This window comes from Helicoverpa armigera, chromosome 6, assembly GCF_030705265.1.
Source record: "Helicoverpa armigera isolate CAAS_96S chromosome 6, ASM3070526v1, whole genome shotgun sequence".
In the NCBI taxonomy this organism is placed as follows: Eukaryota; Metazoa; Arthropoda; class Insecta; order Lepidoptera; family Noctuidae; genus Helicoverpa; species Helicoverpa armigera.
The window spans coordinates 3182474-3205826 of record NC_087125.1 but is presented as its reverse complement, the minus strand read 5'-3'; the positions used below and the strand labels follow the sequence as shown (position 1 = coordinate 3205826).

At 34.6% G+C, this 23353-nt stretch overlaps 1 protein-coding gene and 1 non-coding gene across 5 annotated transcripts in view; both read right to left on the bottom strand.

Annotated features, from left to right (window-relative positions):
• Pde1c (Phosphodiesterase 1c) overlaps positions 1–23353 on the bottom strand; it is a 455862-nt gene that overhangs the window by 308158 nt on the left and 124351 nt on the right. The gene's annotated exons all lie outside the window — the stretch shown is intronic.
• LOC110378759 (uncharacterized) lies at positions 842–3731 on the bottom strand. Its single transcript, XR_010276587.1, has 3 exons — positions 3591–3731; positions 3114–3217; positions 842–2756 (listed from the first exon to the last, which is right to left on the bottom strand). It is a non-coding gene; the product is annotated as an uncharacterized LOC110378759 (transcript).

Genomic DNA, 23353 nt, shown 5'->3' with positions numbered 1-23353 from the left:
TGACCGGACTATTAAGTCTAGTGTAGAGTAATAACCTAGAGTGGACTAACAAAACTATTGTAAATGGGTAGTTTTGAATAGAACTGCAAAAACAAAATAGTAATAGGACGAATATAAATACATGTGGTTTTTATTTTTCCTTATTATAATTTTATTCTCAGAACTTGTTTTGTATGATTGAATTAGAAATTCCGTTACGTATTAAGATCAATTTATTATTCAGTAGCCGACAGGAAAACTAACAGAAAAACGTGTTGATACAATGAATTGCCTAATGTTCGCTCTCCACTGAATAAAATAAGACCTTATCGCTTCGAAGTAAGAATTAAATTCGTTTGACCAATACACACTGGTTGTGTTTTAGTTGGTATATAACTTTACGAAACATTATGTTCAGAGCATCAAACTGTGGAGTATGTTTGGATAATTTAAAAATATTGAAAAAATTGCATAATTACATAGGTTTGCTATCTACGTCATCTGTTTTACATAGTATTCACATTTTAATTATTCACTGTTATAATAAATAAAATATCGGAACGTGTAACTTTGGGGCAAGACTTATAAACAGCAAAGGATATCCTATAGGTTATCTATAAGAAATGGAAAATTGAAAACCAGGTGTTATACATTCTCATATGGGTTTATGTTGTTTCAGTTCTTACTATCTAATAAAAGAAAATAAAAAACAAAACGGGGCGCATAAAGAAAACCTAAACTTTATAAAACTTACATGCGATGAAAATGTAATTTTTCGGGTAACCCGTTTTGCCTCAACATTATTTATTATTGTTCAATATTTTTAATGGGGCATAAAAAAAGCGGATTATTATAACATGGATTTAAAATTTAATAATCAATAATACAATTATCCATCTTAATTTACTTATAATCTATTACAATTCAGTTTATCTTAAGTACTAATATAAAATATTGTATGTAAACAAATATAACAAGCTATACATAGGTACAAATTTTAATGTACTCATCTGACATTATATTAAGCGTGAAATACTTTTTTTTTCCTCAATTGTATATGATAAAAATAATGACAGTGTAAATTATCTCTCATATACACTTCTAATCATATGTAAATAAATACGGTTTCTATTATCTTGGAATATACCTTTCCTATTTTGATGTCATATTTTATACAATGTCCATTATATATGCTCAAAGAAAATACTGTATATCTTTAGATAAAATACATTGTTAATGAACTCAATTTAAATTTAAGAACATCATTACGTAAAATTTCAACATTTTATTCGTTAAACAATTTGATATTGAGAGCGTGCACATACAAACACTACTTTAAAAATGAGAGTATATTATGTATATGTACGTAAATATAGGCAAACTTGATGATCAATAAAAACTCACTTGACCTTCAATATAGCAGTTCACTGTAGTTTAGTTGTTATGAATTGATAAATTGTTTATAATAGGCATTCATAGCATAGGCAGCCAAATGTTGTATCATATCTGTCTATACGTGGATGTTTTTTTATTCCTTATTTCTATTAATTTACTTCTTAAACTACTCAACAATTCATTTCTGTTAATTGGCGCCCAATCACGTTTTAAACAATGTAGTTTGACAAATTCTATTAATACATTTACAGCATGCAAATCCAACCCTGCTCTCATAAGTTGTTTGTTGTTAGAACTTCTTTTTTTACCACGATTAGAGCCACTTAATGTACAATTTTGTAATGCTTCATCATTAAAAATACCTTGTAATAGTCCACGAGCAAATTTTATAGGATTATTGAAGTTTATTTCACAGCCCATCAAATACATTCTATCGATAAAAACACGTGAGTTAGGTATGAGCTCAACGAGCTCGCGGCTTGGATTTAAATGTCGTAAAGTCCACTTTGTGTCTGATATTCGTTTAGTTTTTTTGTTGCTTATCTCATGACCTTGTTTATTATCTTGCTCTTGTATCGAAAATAGACGTTTTTTTGTTTTTATTTTTAAATCTCTTTGTTTTTCAAGCTTATTTAGTCGATTCGGTTCTTCGGTTTCTACATATAACTCAATAATCTTTGGACGTAATTTTTGAAACTTTTGGTTTATATAACGCAAATAATCAAGTAATATTGGTAGTTTATAATTTTCTTCGTTATCACAGTTTTCATCATTACTATTAATTTGATCATAATTATTTTCAGAATACCGTTCATTTTTCTTATTCAAAAAAGCCATAACATCTTTTTTTACTTTTTGAAATTTGTCATTCATCGCGTACAAGGATTCCCTCACTGATAATTTTTCATTTTCAGAATTATAACAATGTTCAATGTCATTTTCTGTATTATTTTCAATATGGACAGTACTATGATTAAACATTTGTTCCCTTGAACTTTGATTCTTTCGCGTGTTATTCAAAACTGAACTATCTGCTTTGGAATGATTATTATTACTAATATTATCAGTTTGTTTTTCTACATACATTTTTGAACTAGAAATCACTGAATCATTCGATAAGCACGATTGTTCACGCTGTTTTGTTAAAATTAATAAGTTATTAACGCTAATTTCATCAGAATTGGTTGATGGTAATTGGTTTTGTTCATTACTAGTATGACAGTTTTTAGCAGTTATGTCAACCGAATTCTGTTGAAATTCAAAATTTTCTGTTGATAACCTATCAATAATTTCTTGAACTTTATAATTGTTAAGTTTCATTCTTATCTTTAAAGGTTGTTTTGCAATCATGACAGTATCCTCTTCTGAAACAGTTGCAGAATCTGTAATGAACAAAAAAAATATAAGATATCAGCGGGGATCGTGCCCAAAAGGCTGGCTGCATTGCCACGGCTGGATGGCAATGCATATTCTTTAGCCGAAGTAGGCCAGCCTTTTTGGTAATGAGTGGATTCCACTAATCACTTGCAAATTTCTCGAAAGAGTCTGTGGGCACTTGGGCCCCATGGTCCCAAGGTTTCAACCCCAAACGGCTTAAGTATGTAAGTGCCGGTGAGGTGTACATATTACATATATTTTACATATTTTTGAATACCTGTTTTTTCGTCGACTAATTCACTAACATCACATACAATAAAGATCAACAAGTAATTTCCTTATCAGAATTCAACGTAATTTACCTTCGTTTGTAGTTGGGAAATTCCCAATATTTTGTTCCAAATTCAGTTGTTCTTTAAAGTGATTCATGTTGTCCAATACATTTATGGTTTTACAGGAAAACAATCTAAAAACAAACATACCATTAATATTAAAATAATATTTACTTGCGTTGAATTTAATAGGAACCGTTTTAAATGAGCATTTTTTTTTTTTAATGACCCATTTAATACTTTTTGTATCAAATTTGCTGAACCATGTTTTTTTGAACTCAGCTATACAATACTTCGTCTATGAATTTATTTCCATTATCTTTAATCAAAAATGAAAAGTTAACCCATTACAAAAACAAAAATCCAAATTATTTGAAATAATCAAATACAAATTCATAGTCATATGAAAGGAACGAATTGATCCCGAAATAGCCATTTTGTCTGTACGTGGAAACAACACATGAAAACGTTAGATATTTAGAGTGTAAAAATATTCGTACTACTTACTGTTTTGATATTCCAATGTTACACACTTTATTTATAAACACTTTGCTGATAAGTATTACTATTTATTTGATATATTTATGTAATATTATTATTTTTAAATAGCAAACAGTCACCATTCACAAGTTCTACTAGTTCTGTGGTCGTCTGCCGACTGATGCCAGTAAGTAGTCAATTTATTTAGCAAGCAGAGTCTATTTTGTAGTATCATTCATGACTCACTCAATTGGGATTGATAAAGTTTATATTTTAAACAGTTTTACTTATGTTTGTGTAGATTATATTTTAAATTAAATAAACTAGATCTTATGTATGTGTGTATTAAAACTTTGAATTTTAATAAATATAATATGTATTATATTGAGTTCTGACACTTACGCGAATATTAGATATATAAATAAAACTGCTCTTACGGATTTTATCGACCAACACCACCATGACCGTGACCATAGATGCTGCAAAGGATATAAAACGTAGGGATTAAAAAATAATATAACTGCGATAAAATCTGTAAAAGTAGTTTTATTTAGATATAAAATATATTGTTTATCATGACTGCATAAAAAAACTAATTTTCTCTTTTCTAGGTTCTTCATCTTCTAATAGGTATGTTAAATCCTGTGCTAAATGCTAAACTAACTCCAGCAAGATAAAATGACTGAACGGATTTTTCAATAAATACTATTTTTAGATGCCCCCAATATAGTTCTAGCTTATTATATTTTTTTCAAAACTTCTATGGATCTCGAAAACGACTCATACAGGAAAATCACAGAGCTATGGTTACTAACAAATATAATTAATATTTCTCCACTACGTCGCTAGGCAACGTTCGTTGCGATACGACCGTGAAACCGTGAAACGCAAAGCCTTCAGCGCTCCGGTCATTTGTACTAGGACAGCACTTTCTAGAGAAGGTTAACATTTTCAGTAAAAGGTTAACTGAAAAGCACACCGACAGCACATAAATGCAAAAGTTAGTAACACAAGTACAAATTTAAGTTAGAGTGAGATAGACATAGGCTGAAGTTGTTGAAGGAAAGAGATAGCAAACAAATAAAAACAAAATAACTCCGACCACGTGTATTGCTCCTGTCAAATTTGCGAAATTGGCAACTGTCAAAAAGTCTTGGTTCCAGGTCTAGGCCATTGACGTCTAGGCAGAGGTGTGGCGTGAAACATAGTAACAACCTGTATCAAATTTTACCAATGCATACTTGTACGATAAGCGCACACATTTTTAAAGTGATATATATATCGCTTTAAATCGTGACGATTTAAAGCGCTTTTCACTTCAAAAATGTCATCTGAACCCGACCAAAAAGTTTTTCGTCAAAATGTACAAGTTTACTTACATTGATATAACAAAAGATAATTATATGAGAATTCGTTGATAACTTTTAAAGAAGCTCTCACACTCAATAACGAAAAAAAAAAAAAAATCTTCAGTAAATAGTAAAAATCACTGGTGTATAATATACCACAGAATAAATTTACAAAATATAGCATATCTACGTAAACTTTCGTCGCTACGCAACCTCCGTAGCGACACGACCGTGAAACCGTGAAAGGCAAAGCCTTCAGCGCTCCGGTCATTTGTACCAGGATCGCATGTTGCCGAGGAGGTTCATAATGTCAGTGAAAGCTTTGCCTGAAAAGCACACCGACAGCACACACATGCAAATTACCAATACACATACAACTTTAAGTAAGAGTGAGACAGACATATTCTGAAATTGTTAAAGAAAAGAGATAGCAACTAAATAGCTAACCACGTGTATCGCTCCTGTCAAAAAAGGTACACAATTGATAATAACATGATAATTTAATCAAAAAAACTCGGAAGAAAAAACAAAGAAGTTAATTTATCTTTAATCTAATTAAATCTTTTTTAGTTTTAAGAAATAATACCCTCGGGACGCAGATGGAACCGCGGTAATAAGCTAGTAATGTATATCTTTGAATCAACATCAATTATGTAGCAAAACATTATTTTCTTGGTTTAAATAGGTGATCAAGTTTTTTCTTCTTTCACCGTCCCGTCTCGTCTCGCGACGGGGGTCTAGTTCCCGTATTCTCTTTGTCCAAGACATCTTATATCTATGTCCAAATTGTATTTTATAAAAAATAGATCCTTTAACAACAAACTCAGTTTTAACCTACTAGTACTTGTTCGAAACATTGATAGACTACATACATACGTCCCTTGTAGTTACATATACACACTCACACAAACATAGCAAGTTCGACCGTTGGTCACGACCTCCGTGGCGACCGTCAAACGAGGCGAAGCCTTCAGCGCTCCGGTCATTGGTACTAGGAACGCATGTTCGTAAGAGGGTAAACGTTCAATATTTCCCTGAAAGCTCGACAACATGATTACATACATACGTGACCCTCCCATGAGAAAGAGATAGGGGTAAAGTGGGTGAAAGAATGAGATAGCTGAGCTCAACAAGTGCATTGAACCTATCTCTCTGATAACAATGATAACGATAGCTTTTGTTTGAAACTTTATGAATGTTCCAGGAAATCGAAAACAAAACAAATGAAAACTCGTCGCTACGCAACCTTCACAACGACCGATATCAAGTTTGAAAAAGGCTCGAGTTCGGATTGTGAAAATTATTCAGCAGTTACTGAGGAAAAAGGCGGGCCCCATTTTTTTTCGATTTAAGATTTTTGTTTAATTAATTTCTTATCTAAAATCGTGACAATTCTTCTAATATATGTATAATACGAAAGTGCCTGTCCCTCTCCAGTAAGGGGCAGAGGGTATATTATTCGTAAACTTTTTTCAGTCATTGTTTTTTTAGCCGAAAGATGTCGCCGCTGGACATCTTTCGTCTGAAAAAACTATTCGCCACTTTTCCCTTATAAACTTTTTTCAGTACTTTGTTCTATCTGTTGTACGTACTCGTTGCCGGGTAACCGCTGTAGTGACCGTCAAAAACGGTCGAAGGCTTCAGCGCTCCGGTCATATGGACTAGGAAAGCATGAAATGGTGGAGCTTTTCCAATTAGTTAAACTGAAAGCTCACACAAACAAGGATGTATAACTTCGTACACATACAAATAAATATTTTTCAACCTCGTTGGCGCAATGCCATGCCGGTCTGCCGAACCGATGGTCCCGGGTTCGCTTCTCAGTACGGTCTACATTTCTGCGATGAGTATGATTGTTGGTTTTGGTCTGGGTGTCGTTACATGTATTCTTAAGTTTACATAATGAAAAGTATATGTAGTTTATCAGCTGTGTTAGTACCCATAACAAGCTAATAAATAGGTGCTTACCATGGGGCTAACCGACTGTGTGTGAAGACGTCGCGATATTTCTTTTTTGAATACAACGGGAATCAGCTGACGTGTTATTGATAGTGAAAGGGGTATTTGTGACGTATGTGTGATGACGTAAACGGTTCAAAAGGGTTCAGCGCTCCGGCGTAAAGTACTAGTAAAGCATAAGTTATGAAGAGGCTTTCATACTGAATAGCTGACAGACATAGCAGGGAGGCAAACATAAATCTAAAACCATGAAAATAAGAAATCTTGATTACTGGCGGGATCTCAAGATATTTTTACGGTTGTAAAAAAGCAAAAAATATACAGTTGGAATCATGGATGTTAGATTAGATTTCTACAGTAAGAATCTACGGTCGGAATTAATAGCGGTTGTTTGCCTGAATTCCTACCATTTTCTGAGAAGAGCAGTCTTTCAGGTTGGTTACTCGTAGCCGGGTAACCGTTGCAGTGACCGTCAAAAACGGTCGAAGGCTTCAGCGCTCCGGTCATACGTACTAGGAAAGCATGAAATAACAGAGCTTTTCCAATATGTTTAACTGAAAGCTCACATAAATAAATATTTGTCAATACAGCGCCATCTGTTGACGTGTTATTGATAGTGAAAGGGGTAGCTGTGACGTATGTGTGATGACGTAAACGTTTCGGAAGGCTTCAGCGCTTTGAAGTAAAGTACTAGGAAAGCATGAGCCATGAAGAGACTTTTACTGAAAAGCTGACAGACACAGCAGGGAGGCAAACCGGTAGTTATTAGTACTCTACACTCTAAATAGTAATTATTATTTTAGAATTAATTACTTTTTATTAAGGCAATAAAATGGACAGCGAACAAAATACATTTAATAATCTTATAAATATTGTTTTATATTATTTCACATAAACAATACTATTTGCTATGTTGCTACGAATCACTACAGTTACGTCGTAGTCAAGGCTACACGTTTCGTAGCGACGATTTGATAGTGACTTCTTGAAGTCTTCGGGCACGGTATTCCGAAAAAATAATATACAGCGATTCCTACAAAAGTATATATATAAGATAAGTATAAAGTATAAGACTTTGGCGTGCCTTCTGGCAAAGGCCTCTTCCAACAATTTGCACTTAGGACCTGCTGTCCTCTGAGAAAAATCCTCAGTAAATAAAGTTGCTCAAGGGATAAAAAATAACAAGATTTGACACTTGACCAATGGCGGGATCTCAAAGTGTGATTGTGAGCGAGATCACGGAAATTGCTTATTTTAAGGGTGGAAAAAAAAATACAGTTGGAATCATGGATGTGTATAGATTTCTTTCTATAGTTGGAATAAATATTATTGTCTGCTGGAATTCTTAGCATTTTCTTTAAAAAGATTCTTACAGTTATAAAAACTCAATAATTATAGCGATTGTGTTTTTCACACATAACACATTATACATGTACATATAATATGGTACTATAAAGTTGTTATTCGTTACCGGGTAACCGCTGCAGTGACCGTCAAAAACGGTCGAAGGCTTCAGCGCTCCGGTCATATGTACCAGGATAGCATGAAATAATGGAGCTTTTCCAATATGTTTCACTGAAAGGTGGATGAACTGAAAATGGAAATCTAGATACTTCGTACACATACAAATAAATATTTGTATTTGTACAACGACATCTGTTGATAGTGAAAGTGGTACTTGTGACGTATGTATGATGACGTAAACGGTTCCAAAGGCTTCAGCGCTTCAATTTAAAGTACTAGGGAAGTATGAGCTATGAAGAGGCTTTTATGCTGAAAAGCTGACAGACATTGCAGGGAGCTACTGCAAAATATTTTCAGAGTATGAATTCAGTAAACTTATTTTAGCAACTCATTTCTATTTTCTTATTGTATTTCAAAAACTTTGAACATATGAAATAAAGTCCATTTAAAAAAATCTATCTTCCTTCAAACAAATCAATATTTATTTCTTTAATTTTTATAGTTGCTACGTTGCTACGAATCGCTACGAACACCCCGTAGTCACGGCTACGCGTTTCGTAGCGACGATAGTGACCAAAGTCTTCAGCACGGTACTGAAAAATACTAGGCTTCCATAACTTGATAGCAGGTCATACTTTAAAGCATCCAAATTGTTTCAGGACCTCTAACAATGGACACACACAAGTAGAACGAAAATTGAGAGAGATAGAACAATTTTTGAAACCGTGCGGTTGAAGGAGAAAGCATGATACAGTTTGTAGGTGTGTCTCGCTTTTGAACCATGACCTATCTCAACGTAAAAAGACGTAAGCAGGATTACCATCCTCTCAAATGTTTCTCCAGTGATGGCGATATTTCATCATTGGAAGCAACAACTTTTTCAAGTTCTGCTTATAAACGAAATAAAAATTAAGTGCATTTAAATTTTATTGCTAATAGTATTTTTGTTCAAGTTATACGTTTATTTTTGAGTTATTCATAAGTAATTGTAAAAAGGAATACTTTACTTTGTTTCTTATTAAACTAGTGTTCATTCTATTTTTATTATTTTTCTAACTTAGCTCTAACTTTTTTTTCCCCTACCAAATAACATCAAACTTATTGAAAAAAGTTTTCAAGCGTTTTCAAGTATCATAATACTTACTGAAACGCTACCCTCTCGAAACGTGCTCTCCTAGTACACATGACCGGGGCGCTGAAGGCTTCGCTCGCTTGACGGTCGCTATGAAGGTCGCGTAGCAACTGTTCAAGAATTTGTTTGGGATGGAAATTGATTTTTGATATTTATCGCTTTTATCCTTTTTTGTACCAAAACTATTTTCTTTTGTGATGCAATAGTAAAGTAAGCCTACAAAAATTGTAATAGAGATTTTTTTTCCAAGATACGAAACACCATAGTGTTACGCCAAGAGAAACCGCTGAAATATCTTTGTAGCAGGTTTAACTTCGTTAGCAAAATGTATTATGTGGAAATGAATGGTGCTAAGAATAATTAAGAGCCTGAGAAAGGACAAGGGCTACTTTCTATCCGGGTGCAGGAAGCAGTTCAGCGAACAGTTAGCTATTAATTAATTATTTTTTACCAATAAAGCGATACAAATATAATAGCAGTTCATGCATTACTATATTCAAAAAGTAATAACTTTTAAATACTGCCAGTATATCGACACGAAATATATATCGACATGAAAGAAGAAGAATACTGCCAGAACTTGCCAGCCAAACTACCAGCATTGCTCGATCGCCAAGTGACGTCAGTAACGACGTCATAGTTGCGAAAATCTTCAGGAATCTGGTAAAAACAACTAGGAGAGCATAAGCCACAAGCGGTAAAAGGAAAACTACGTGGAAACTCCGGGAAATAGGAATGGAAAACATGAGGGTGTTTCTGTTTCACTTATTTCAACAGGGGTATGTTTATAATATGGTTTTATCATCGAGCTTAGAGGGTTTTATTAAGTCTGTGTGAGTAACACTGTTACACAAACGTGGTAGAAAGCATGGTTGGCATGGTCGATCATCATCAGATCAGGGAATATCCTTGGCTCAGAAGATGACAAAACTATGAACAAAACTGGTGGACTGGCGAGGTCTAAACAATATTTTTATCAATGGTTGATATGAATCTAAGAAATAAAAGCTTAGGTATTTACTCAGTGTTCTGAAACATTGTAAATGTAAATAAAGTATTGCAAAAAATAAGTATTTTTTAAGTTTTTTGATTATTGGCGGTTGCTAAGTGACGTCGGCCGTCACGTAACAAGTGCTGGATGTTTCAGGTTTTAAAAGAAAGTGACTAGGGCAGCATACGTGAAAGGAGTTAATAGTGCGCAACAAGTTGCGCGCCAAATAGTTCTCGGTATTAACATTTGTATAAATAAACTTTGTTTTTTTGCTAAATTATTATCGGTATTGAATAAAACGCCTTCCGTACTGATGAAACCGATACTTTATTTTTAAACCTAAAATACCATTGTTAATTAATTCAAATCCAATGATGAATGAATGATTTTCCAAATTATTATATTTTGGTATTTTTTTACCGATTACATTATTATAAACCAGTCGATTTCCGTTGCGTGGTGACGTTCAATATGACGTAACAGGTGCGGGATGTTTCAGCATTTAAACGAAAAGTACTAGGGTTGCATTAATCTGTGAGAGCTTTCTATATCCCCGGTCGAAAAGCACGCCAAAGAAAAGTTTTCGAAAGCACCCGATTGCACCCGATACAATTTATCAGAAAATTTTATTAAAATTACTACCAAAACTGCCAACTTTTACGTCAATGACCACTTAACACCGACCAATAAGTCACTTCTAAGTAAGGCAAAAGCCCTTGCGAAAGATAATAATTTTAAGTATATTTGGGTGAAACACTGCAAGATCATGGCAAAAGGTTCGGACACTGCACCTACGTTTTTTATAAAATGCGAAAAAGACCTTTTAAAAATTACAAAACATCAGCGATAGTCATTTCACATGTTCTAACAATATTTGTATACAGTTTGAGAACCATATGTAAACCAAACTTACCTTCTAATACTCACCTTTATTTTACGTTTCGAATGAGTCACAACGGATTAGTCGACCAACTAATTGAGTGTAGTTATCTACTGCAGCGCATGCAGTTTTCTATTTGCTCGCGAGTAATTTACCGCGGCATATGTGCCATTATTGCTTGCGCCTTTATTGCATGCGCCCGCGTCACTGCGGACTCGAGGCGCTTATCTGTCGAACACTTTTTACTGTTTACCGTCCTTTTAAAAAGCTATAATATAGTTCGTATTTATACATTTTTGCTTAATTTGCGCATGGTATTTTTTGTACTCACTTTATACTGTGGTTGTGGTGTTGCACTTAAATACTATAATTCGTATTGTTTGTCTAAGTTAACTATTTACTACTTCGGTCTAGGGGCGTATGTTATTATACTATTTATAATTATATTATTAGAATTTTTATCATATCTTTATTTTCTTATCTATAAATATGGCTTCATTTGAGTTATATTATCAAAATACGCGGGGTTTGCGAACAAAGACGCATACGTTCAAACGTAATGTATTCTTAAATTCTTATAACGTTATTGCGATTACAGAAACCTGGTTGTTGGATAGTATTAGCGACAGTGAACTATTTGGTAGTGATTATTTGGTTTGGCGTAGGGACAGAGATTATAGTAAAACTAAACAAACCTTGGGCGGTGGTGTGATGTTGGCAGTGCGGCGTGAACTATCAGCTGAAGTTCGTTCCGACTGGTCATCATCAGCCGAAGATCTTTGGGTTACAATTACCCTCAAAAAAAAGGACCGCACTGTACATAAACTCAACATTTGTGTTATTTACCTGTGCAAGCAGAATTTGGGGAACTCCTACGAGACGCAGTTACGAAATTTTTCTTCCAGTCTATCAGTTATTATAAACTCAAACCCCGACGACTCTTTTATAGTACTGGGAGATTTTAACATGCCCAATGTAGAATGGTCAAGTGTAGGCAACTGTTTAAAACCTTCAGGTATAACTGGAGAGTCCCAAACATACTTTTTTGATATTCTTTCTGAGTGTAGCTTAATTCAGTACAATAACTGTTGTAACAAGTCCAAGGGAAGAATTTTAGATTTAGTATTATCAAACGTAGATTTGACTGTTAACGCCTGTCTCAACCCTTTTGTTCCTGAAGATGACCACCATAAATCTCTCGATATTGAACTTGGTCGCCTTTTTGATGTGCCATTAAAATCTAATCCCCGAACGAAACTTTATTATGAGTCGGGGGACTACGATAATATCAATCGGTTATTGAATGAGTACGCCTGGGAAGATAACTTGCATTGTAGTTCGTTAGACGACGCAGTTGATATTTTTTATAACTACCTTCAGAGTTTAATTACTGAGTACATACCTCACAAAACTATTTATCCTTCAAACTACCCCCCATGGTATAACTCAAGTTTAAAAAAGATACTCAAGGAGAAATATAAATACCTTCGTAAATACCGCATTTACGGCAACACGTCAGATTACGATTCTTATATATTACTTCGCGCCAGAGCCAAATCAATTGAGGAAGAATGTTACAAATCTTACATTACTAGAACTGAAGCTTCCATCATAAAAAATCCAAAAATGTTCTGGTCTTTTATAAAAGCGAACAAAAAGGGCACTAATACTCTCCCGTCCAGTATGTCATTTGAAGGTTGTTGCTATAAAACAAATGATGAAATTAGTGATGCTTTCGCTGCGTACTTTCAGTCCAATTTCCTTCCTACTTCAACCCAAAATTCTGCTCCCCAAAGTTCCTTTTCTCCTACCGACTCAGCACTAAACATAGGCGAGATTGAAATAAATTCTGACCATCTGCTTACTCTTTTAGAATCTTTGGATCTCACTAAAGGCGCGGGTCCTGACAACATACCACCGCTATTTATTGTCAAGTGTGCCAAAGGTTTAGTTAAGCCTCTAAAGATTATTTTCACGCGTTCTGTTACGGAGGGAATTTTTCCCAGTATATGGAAGTACTCCTACATAACACCGGTTCACAAAAGTGGAATTAAGAGTGCCATCGATAATTATAGACCCATTTCCAAATTATGCCTGTTTGGTAAAATTCTGGAACGAATCATCTACAAGCAAGTTTATAGCACTTTTTCTTCGACATTTATTCCCCAACAACACGGCTTTCTTAAAAATCGCTCGACAACTACTAACCTTCTGTCCTTTGTCGACTTCGTTACTACAAGTATGGACGATGGGGGGCAGGTGGATTGTATTTTTACTGATTATAGTAAATGTTTCGATCGTATTGACCATACTATCCTTTTGCAAAAAATTTTTCATGCAGGCATTCATGGTAACTTATACCGGTGGATAACATCCTACATAAAAAATCGTTCCCAAGCTGTTGTAGTCAATGGAGTTGTGTCTAAGCGGTATGTAGTCCCCTCAGGAGTTCCCCAGGGATCACTTCTTGGGCCCTTGTTATTTAATATCTTCATAAACGACATCAATACGTGCTTTCGAAATTCGTTATTTCTACTTTACGCAGACGATATGAAGATCTTTAAATGCATAAACAACCTCGGGGACTGCTACTGCTTGCAGCAAGATCTCGATAGGCTTGAAAATTATTGTCGGTCCAATAATTTAGAACTCAACGTGTCAAAATGCTACTCAATGACATTTACTCGCAAGCCCAACTTCATATCCTACACATATACACTAAAGAACGACCAGCTAAAACGAGTAGATTCCATACGGGATTTAGGTGTGATACATGATTCCAAACTTACCTATGAGAGGCACGTAGATCATATTGTAAGTAAAGCTAACAAAGCCATGGGATTCTTAAAAAGGTCTTGTTCCCAGTTTACGGATCTCAAAATAATTAAAATCTTATACTGTTCCTTCGTCCATAGTTCACTTGAGTACTGTTCGCAGGTCTGGAATCCCATGTATGACATCTATATCTCAAGACTGGAATCTGTTCAGCGAAACTTTACGCGATTCCTGCAGTATAAGTGTAAAACACGCGACCATAATTATGAATTGAGATGCAAAAGATACCATCTACTACCACTCAAGGCACGAAGGAATATATCGGATATCTCTTTTCTCGTTAAGTTAACACAATCCTATATCGATGCCCCGCAACTTCTTTCGAAGATTAACTTACGCGTTCCCACTAGATCTTCTAGAACACCCTTCCTTCTTCTTAACGTTCCCCGTAGTTATACTAATTACAGACAGAATTCGTTCTTTATAAGATGCGCAAAGTTCTACAACAGTCTGGTCGACTTTTCTGAACTTGACTTATTCGTTACTAAACCACATGTATTGAATAGATTACTGACTAAGCATTGGTTCGATAGCTGTTCTATTTAGTAGCAACACTTATTATTGTTAGAGTGTTGTAATGTAGTTTTTGTTAAAGTTAAGTTTTTCCTTTTTTTTTACATTATTCCTAATGTTGTTTCCTTTTCTCTCTCAAGCATGCTCTTCATAAAAACCTAAATGCGAAAACATGTTATTGGTTAATAGATGCATAATTTGTTATTTTTGTTACCTAGTTGTTAAAACTGTATGTTTTCCGATTATAATAAAATAAAATAAAATAAAATTTTATCTAAATAAATCAATTTTTTTCTGTTCTTTAAATAAATGGTTGAAATTCAATAAAAAGTTAGTTAATTAATGTCTGCAAAACCCGCAAAGACTGCGCAAAACTTTCACTTTCGGTTGCCAAGTGACGTCGTCAGTGTGACGTAACGTTTGCGGGACATTTCATATTTTGAAAGCAAAGCACTAGGACTGCATAAATGCATAGGCGACCTCTCCACACTAACCCACCCTACCGGTTGCGCGCCAAAAAGCAGCGCCGTTTTTAGCCAATCATTATTTTTGGAAGAACTTCTTTACTTGTTTATGGTTAACTCACAGATCAATTTTAATTATTAGCAGAGTACAACAAAATCAATAGTGGGCGCATGAATTGGCTGGCATCTTGTTTTATGTGTACGGAACCCTAAATAATTAATCAGTAATGCAGAAAAAAGTTTATACAAATGCCTTTGGGGGACGCTTAACATCACTGCGAATAGTGTGATGTCCTCCTTAAATCTTTAGAACTTCTGGCCTCTCAGTTTGACATATAGTATCAGGATCTCGATTTTATCAATGCATGGGGAACAAAATGTTTCCTTCCTTGCGTATTCAACCCAAGGAAGAAAAGATAGTGAGATTGCATTCAGACACCAGTCAATCGACCAGTTGAGGGAGGCAGCGAATCTGAGGTACTAGGATAGCATATACGTGAAGAGTAAGTAATAGGAAAACTTTTTCTATGTAACTCGGAAAATTCAGTAGTATAATAAATATTATTTGGAAATTCAAAAGTACAAAGAAATCTTAAGGATTTTCAGAGAGTGACTATGTATTATAGCTTGTTAAAAATTAAATACTTAAAGACTTTTTAATTCTAAATTGATCGTTCTGAAACCGCCATTTTCCTTTCCTTAATGACGTCATGAATAAGCAGTGTCTGGCGCTGTCCCTTGTGGCAACGAAACTGACTTTTAAACTACGCTCGGAAGCACTAGGAAAACATAAATCTAAGGCACGTAGAAGCTTCGGCAAAAGCGCGGCAAAAACTGCGTATTAAGTTATCTATAATAATCCGGTCAAATGTAGGTAGGTACTTTTAAATAATACGATATATGGGTAAAGTAGTCGAATATTCTTGAAAACTTCTTTATCTTTTTGATTTATAAAATTTTTTTAAGTAAACCAAAAATCTAAAAAATAGCAACAAATCTAGCGTTTTTTTCGTGTACTATTCATTCTTAAACCTTCCAATAGATGGAGCTAATGTTCTTACTCGTAGCCCGTGGGCAAGCGCTCGTGACGTAACAGATGACGCAATTGCCGGAGACTACAGGATTCTGGCACCAAGTACTAGGATAGCAAAAGCTGCAAGGATATGAGTAGAAAGATTTGTTGCCAAGGTGACAATTGGATGGCAATGTAAACAAATAAGTTAACAAGTTGAGCGTAACGAAAACCAAGATTTTTGAATATCATTGTGTTTTTATAATAATTTAAATTCATCGATGAATTTCCAGCAAAAAAGATTTCTAATTAATAAAAAATTAATTTTAATACTTTTTGTAGCTAACTATTGAGATACAAATATACGAAGGCCTTGCATGATTTTCACTGTAAAACAAAGGAGATGATTGGTACGAAGACATGGCGCCATGCGCTGGGAAAAGCTCCAATATTCAAGTACTAGGAAAACATGACTGTAGCAGAAGTTTTGGGAAAACTTGACATGCGAAAACTTCTCCAAAAGTAGGTACTGGCTCGAAAGTTTCAACTATGATAAACTTAGTAAGTAGTTAAGTTTATTTACTATGATAAATACATCTTTCACAACAATTTTCGATTTTTCAATCACATCGATTTTTTATGTTTCTTTAATTTCAAAATTAAAATTTTATTTTAAATGCTTTTAAAGTAAAACTAAATAAAAATTTGCTATATATTTTAAATATTGTATTTTATATACATATTGAGAGTTAAAATTCGAAATGTATAGAAAATTCAATAAAACAAGTTCCCAAAAAATCCCAGAGAGTAAAATTGACTGGGTTTTAATCAGGGTATTAAAACTAAGGCCAGCCTCTCACACTTGCGACTTCAGCTTACCCAAATAAGTAGGTACTTTGTTTTCTATTATGGCGTTCTCTATGGCGTGGCGCTGTACGACAAATGGGTAACATTTTGCTGGCATATACCAGGATAGTAGAAATTTGAAGGAGGTTGTAGAAACTCCGTTGCCATTAAAAAATAATAAAACAACTATTTCCTTATCTATCACCTAGATGGCGTAACTTTTCGGAGTAGCGCTGTACGGCAAATGGGGGAAATTCTGCTGGCATATACCAGGATAGTAGAAATTTCAAAAAGGTTGTGGAAGCGCCGTTGCCTATATTTTGAAAACTAGCCGTTTTTCCGCGGTCTCACCTGCGTCCCGTGGTAACTACTGCCCGTACCGGGATAAAATATAGCCTATGTTACTCGTGAATAATGTAGCTTTCGAATGGTGAAAGACTTTTTAAAAACTGTCCAGTAGTTTTTGAGCCTATTCATTACAACCAAGCAAACAAAGTTTTTCTCTTTATAATATTAGTGTAGATAATTATGTAGTAAAACAAACTACCTATTTCCATTTCTTTACCCTAGATGGTGTTACTTTGCGACGTGGCGCTGTACGGGAAATTGGGAACATTTTGCTGCTATTTACTAGGATAGCAAAAATCTTAAGGAGATTGTGGAAACTCTGTTGTTATTTTTTGAAAAATAAAACCTCTACTTCCTTTTCTATTAGCTAGATGTCGCCATTTTCCAGCGTGGCGCTGTACTGCAAATGGGGGACACTTCACTGGTACGTACCAGGATAGCAGACATTCAAAAGAGATTGTGAAAGCTCCGTTGTTATAATATAACAACGGAGCTTTAATATTATTATATTTTAAATGTGTTTTGAATGTACCGGAAAATACACACTCAAGTTGAAAAAGTTTTATGTCGAAGTAATTATGGTTCATCATAAGTGAGAATAAATTATATCTTTTCTTATAAAAATTTTGGTAATGTGTTTCATATTTAACGCAAAGAAAAAAAATGATATTTTCCGCGTTTATTTACATAGACATTTACACAAAAAAAAATTTAAGGAAAGAGATCTTACGCATACAAGCCAAAGTATAATAGCAACGTATAGCGACCGTGGCGTCGCGACGACCCCGACCCTGACAACGGCGCGTCGGAACCTTCAGCATAGCGACCAAAGGTACTAGGACAGCATGAATTCGAAGAGATCGACAATTTTCCGATGCTTTAGAGAAAACTCACGGAGGACGTCGTTTTGAAAATACTGGAAGCTACACGCTCAAAATCGAATATATATGGCCTTACTACAAAAACTTTAACCACTGTTTTACAGTTGTCTAAAAAAAATATGGCTCCAAAATGAACCATATGTCAACGTCATAATTTGACATTTTTTTAGACAAGTCTTAAACTGACGTTAAAAAGTTTTTGTGGTAAGACAGTTTCCGTCTTACCACAAAAACTTTAAATAAAATATGGTTCATAAATGTGAATGAATAAATTGTATCTGTATTTGCAAATTAAAATAAAGTTAGGTAAGTAATCAACCTTTTTACAACGTAAAAACATTACTTAGGTTTACATACACCAGCGTCCAAAGTATCCTAGCAACGAACGTGGCGTCGCGACGACCCCGACCCTGACAACGGCGCGTCGAAACCTTCAGCATAGCGACCAAAGGTACTAGGAAAACATGAATTCGAAGAGATTGAGAATTTTCCGACCGTGCTGTGAAAACTCCCGGAACCCGGGATAAGGGAACGGATAAGCGGCAAACTAATTCGCGCCTGGCTAATAGATTTCTGGAAATCCCGATTAGAGCGGAAAATGTCTACTTTGTACTAGGCGAACATAAGCGCAAGAGGGTGTTGTAGAAATGCTTCTGAGGGTAAGAAAGAGGGAAAATTGCTTAGGGGGCGGAGCTTAGAGAGGGATAGCTAGAAGCAAGAACGGTGAGGGTGTCAGGGGTGTGTTTTGTTTACTAACACACGCTTCTAGAAAACAAAGCCTGCCACGTGCCACTTTATGCAAAACAAAATCTAAATTAAAATCTATGATGAAATTAGCATAGCTTGCCGCCAAACTATGATAATTTTATTTAAGTGTAATAATGCAATTTGCTTGTCTCAATTTTTTTTTTTCAAGGTAATATATTTTTTGTAATGCTCACTGTACGGATAATTGAAAAATGTTATCCACTATGAAACAGATATTTTGTAAGACAAATATGTATCTCCGGGGGGAAATACGCCCCGCAACACATTTTGTCCTCCGGCAGCCTTGACTACAGCGGGCGCCACACGAGGCGGCACGTGGCCTCAAATAATTGAAGGGCAATCGAATGCGAGGCATTGAGCGCTCCGGTCAAACGTACCAGGAGAGCATACTATTTAGGTGATCGAATTATATTGGGAAATTCCCGCCGAAGGAAGGATCCTTTTCAGACTGTTCGTAGAGTGGTTCGTAGCAACGCGTAGCGACTATGTGAAATTCGTAACCCTCGTAGCATCGAAAATGCTACACGGCGAAGAATCGAATGTTCAGGTAAAAAGTACTAGGACATTATGATGTGTATGGAGGCTAAAGAAAACTTGAAACTTTTCGTCATAAACTAACTTCGTACAAAATAACGCACATTTTGGTCTTTGTATAAAATAAAAAAAAGGGAAGATAGTTAAAAAAAGCTTTTCATGTTTTACTAAAATTTTTTGTAGATAGTGACTGTGCTTGATTGAAACATATCAAAAATAACAAAGAGATAATTGATAAGTAGAAGATATACTGCAAAGGCCACGAGTACGAAAAATCAAAGAAACACAATAAATTATTTTCACTATATTATGTACCAATAGTCTTTCATAATAATTTTAAAATCGCAGTTAAAATAATATAGGGGTGATTCTTTGCAGTAGAGCTGAACGCAGGGGTTGAAATAAGGGTTGGAGTTACTAGGGCAGCATAACAACATGATACTAATGCGTGGGTGGATTTCGCGCCCCTTTCTAGTTAAAAGGGTAACATAAACTTATAGATAGATGTTTTATACGTAGTGGATTCAAAACTTTATTAAGTGCTTATTTATTACACTTGACTAAATTTAGTCGTCTAAATGATTCAGTCACTAAATTCAGACAAATGTAATAGCATTTAGGAAGGAATGTTTCATTAAATCATTTAGAAACCTAATTAGACAAAGCTAATTAGACGACTGAATTTAGTCAAATGTAATAAGCCCTTAATATGTATGGTATAAACAATCATTTTAGAATGCTAGTAATATTATTTCTATCCCATTAATCACTTCTCATTTTATGTCGTTGTAAGTTCAAAAAAAGTTATGTTGAATGTTTTGAATAAACTTTTTTTTTATTAAAGAAAAATTTTGTTACATAAATTGTATCATCTCACTACTTGTTGAGTTATTTAATACTGTTGTTACAGCCTTTTTATCGTCCCACTGCTGGGCACAGGCCTCTTCTCACACGGAGAAGGATTAAGCGTTAATCACCACGCTTGCTCAATGCGGGTTGGAGCATGTACCACAATAGTGAAATTATTCTCAGATTGTTGTAGTCTGCAACAACCTGTGGCATACCTGTGGCATACCTGTTAGCAACTTGTCGTCAGCACACTGCTCCCACTTACTAGGACTACATCATCAAGTAGAAGATATAATAGTTAAGTTCACAAAGTAATGATTTGTCTGTGATAAAATTCGCGCCGTACGTAGGTGATCAGATAACAAAATGATGAGGACGTGCCATAATCCTTTCCAAATCAAACCATAGGAAAAAAAATGTTTTCTGATAAAATACTATCTAAGTACATTTTGTGTTAACTTTTTTTGTTTTTTTACTTTCATTTAGTTTTTTTTTTTATTCTAATAATAAGAATACAATTTATGATATGGAAATATTAAAAGTGGCCTATACTTCACCCAAAGGATAATCATAGCCATCCAGCGTGGCAATGCAGCCAGCCTTTTGGGCACGATCCCCGCTGACAGCTATGCGGATGAATATTTTGATACTTAGTTTTAATATTTCTCTATCATAAATTTTTATTTGGTACTCAACACTGGTCTTTCTGTTTTTTTTTTAATAAGTTTAAAATCTTCTAAATATTAATAGGATAAACATAACGAATCTTTATCTTTGATTTCAGGGCTACGCGTTTGCTACAAATATCACCTGTAAAAGCCAGTTTAGGTCGATTTCAAGTTTGGTTGATGCTACGATCGTCCTGTCGTCGCAACCTGTTGTGGTGCACCTGTTAGCAACTTGTCGTCAGTGCCCTGCTCAAATTCAGTAGGAGTTCATCATATATAGAAGATAAATGATAACATAAGTTTTGCTTGAAACTTTTCTGATAGTTTGTGACAAGAAAAATATCTGAAATGAAATGGAATGAAAGAGCGTCTAATCATACAATGACATCGTTTACATAACATAGTGTTTCTTATTTCATTTAGATTTACAGATATTAAAAAAAACTGAATCTCCTCATGGCAACTATGTTTCTAGAAATAAAACATCAATGGCCTTACTTCAAAAACTTTAATGTTTTACACTTGTCAAAAAAAATGTGGCTCCAAAATGAACCATATGTCAACGTCATAATTTGACATTTTTTTAAACAAGTCTTAAACTGACGTTAAAAAGTTTTTGTGGTAAGACGGTAAGTGCTAAAAACCGTTTTGTTAACTGACTCAGATCAGCTTGCTACGATTTTCGTAGCACTTATCACGTAGCACCACATTTTATAAGTTTTGAGTTTGTTTTGCTACAAACAACTTATCACCAACCTGTGGCACACCTGTTAGCAACTTGTCGTCAGTACACTGCTCCCACTTACTAAGACTTCATAATCAAGTAGATGGTTTGAAATATGTTCATAGAGAGAAAATAATTATTTCTAAATCAACAGGTTAACAGAGAAGAAAAACAACATATTTTTTTCTAATATAGCCAATGTATTGTTATAAATATAATGTTATCATCATCATCATCATCATCAGCCTATCGCAATCCACTGCTGGACATAGGCCTCTCCAAGTGCACGCCACTGAGATCTATTTTCGGCTTCTGTTTCTTATGTTTCTCTTCTAATGTTATGTCTCTGTTTAATTATTATGTACAATTTGTACATACAGGGGACGGTTAGTGATAGTTATATGTGATCTAAATCCGCTTAAATTAAGTATTGTTTTTTGAAAATTTAATATTTTATAAATTATGGAAAATATTACAAAATCCGTATTTGATATCAGTGCTACTTTTGCTATGGGTGTTTTGTTTGTAAAAGTTTATTTTAGCTTAATTTCATGTGTTGTGCGCAGTTGTGCGTATAACTACGATCGCAGCAACCTGTGGCGCACCTGTTAGCAACTTGTCGTCAGTTCTCAGCTCATAGTTACTAGGAGTTCATTATAATGTAGGAGATAGTAGAAAAAATAAGTTTATGACTCGAAGCTTTGATTTTTAGAAGTTTGTTTTGCCACAATAATTACGATCGTCGCAACCTGTGGCGCACCTGTTAGCGACTTGTCGTCATTGCACTGCTCGTAGTTACTAGGAGTTCATCACAATATAGGAGAAAGTTATCAGTAGGTATAAGTTTCTAAAGTGAAGTTTTTTTGTTGGGAATAACTTATTTTCAGTTTTTTTTGTGGTAGTATATTTGTTTAGTTTTCTAGATTTACAGATATCACCTTGATCCTTATTTTTTTTTTAATATGTGCTGTAACTATATTTGTTTGGAATAGTTTTTAGGACAAACACCATCGATGTGGTAGAAACCAATTTATTTAATTAATTTTTTGTTTTAGATTCCAGTTCCCCGTTTGCTACGAATATCGTAGAACCTATCACGTAGCACCACATTTTATAAGTTTTCAGTTTGTGTTGCTTCGAACGGCTACGATTGTCGCAACCTGTGGCGCACCTGTTAGCAACTTGTCGGCATTGCACCGCTAAAAGTTACTAGGAGTGCATTATTGTGTAGGAGATAGTTGATATCGTATAAAGTTTTTGTCTAAAAACTAAGATTTTAAAAAAATATTTCTAACTATAATTATATCAAAACTTAACATTCTTGTAGATCCATTGAAAAAAATTAATATACCTGTAGCATCTAAGCGAGATGCTCATAAGCTTACTACGCAAGCCTGAATAGGACTGTCACAGTGACTTAATACACAGTCCTATTCAGGCCTGCGTAGTAAGCTTATGAGCATCTCGCTTAGATGCTACATACCCAAAAGTTTTAAATGTCCTTAGATTCCAATACTGCGTTTGCTACGAATATCGTAGCCGAACAACTCTAAACGTTGCAACCTGTGGCATA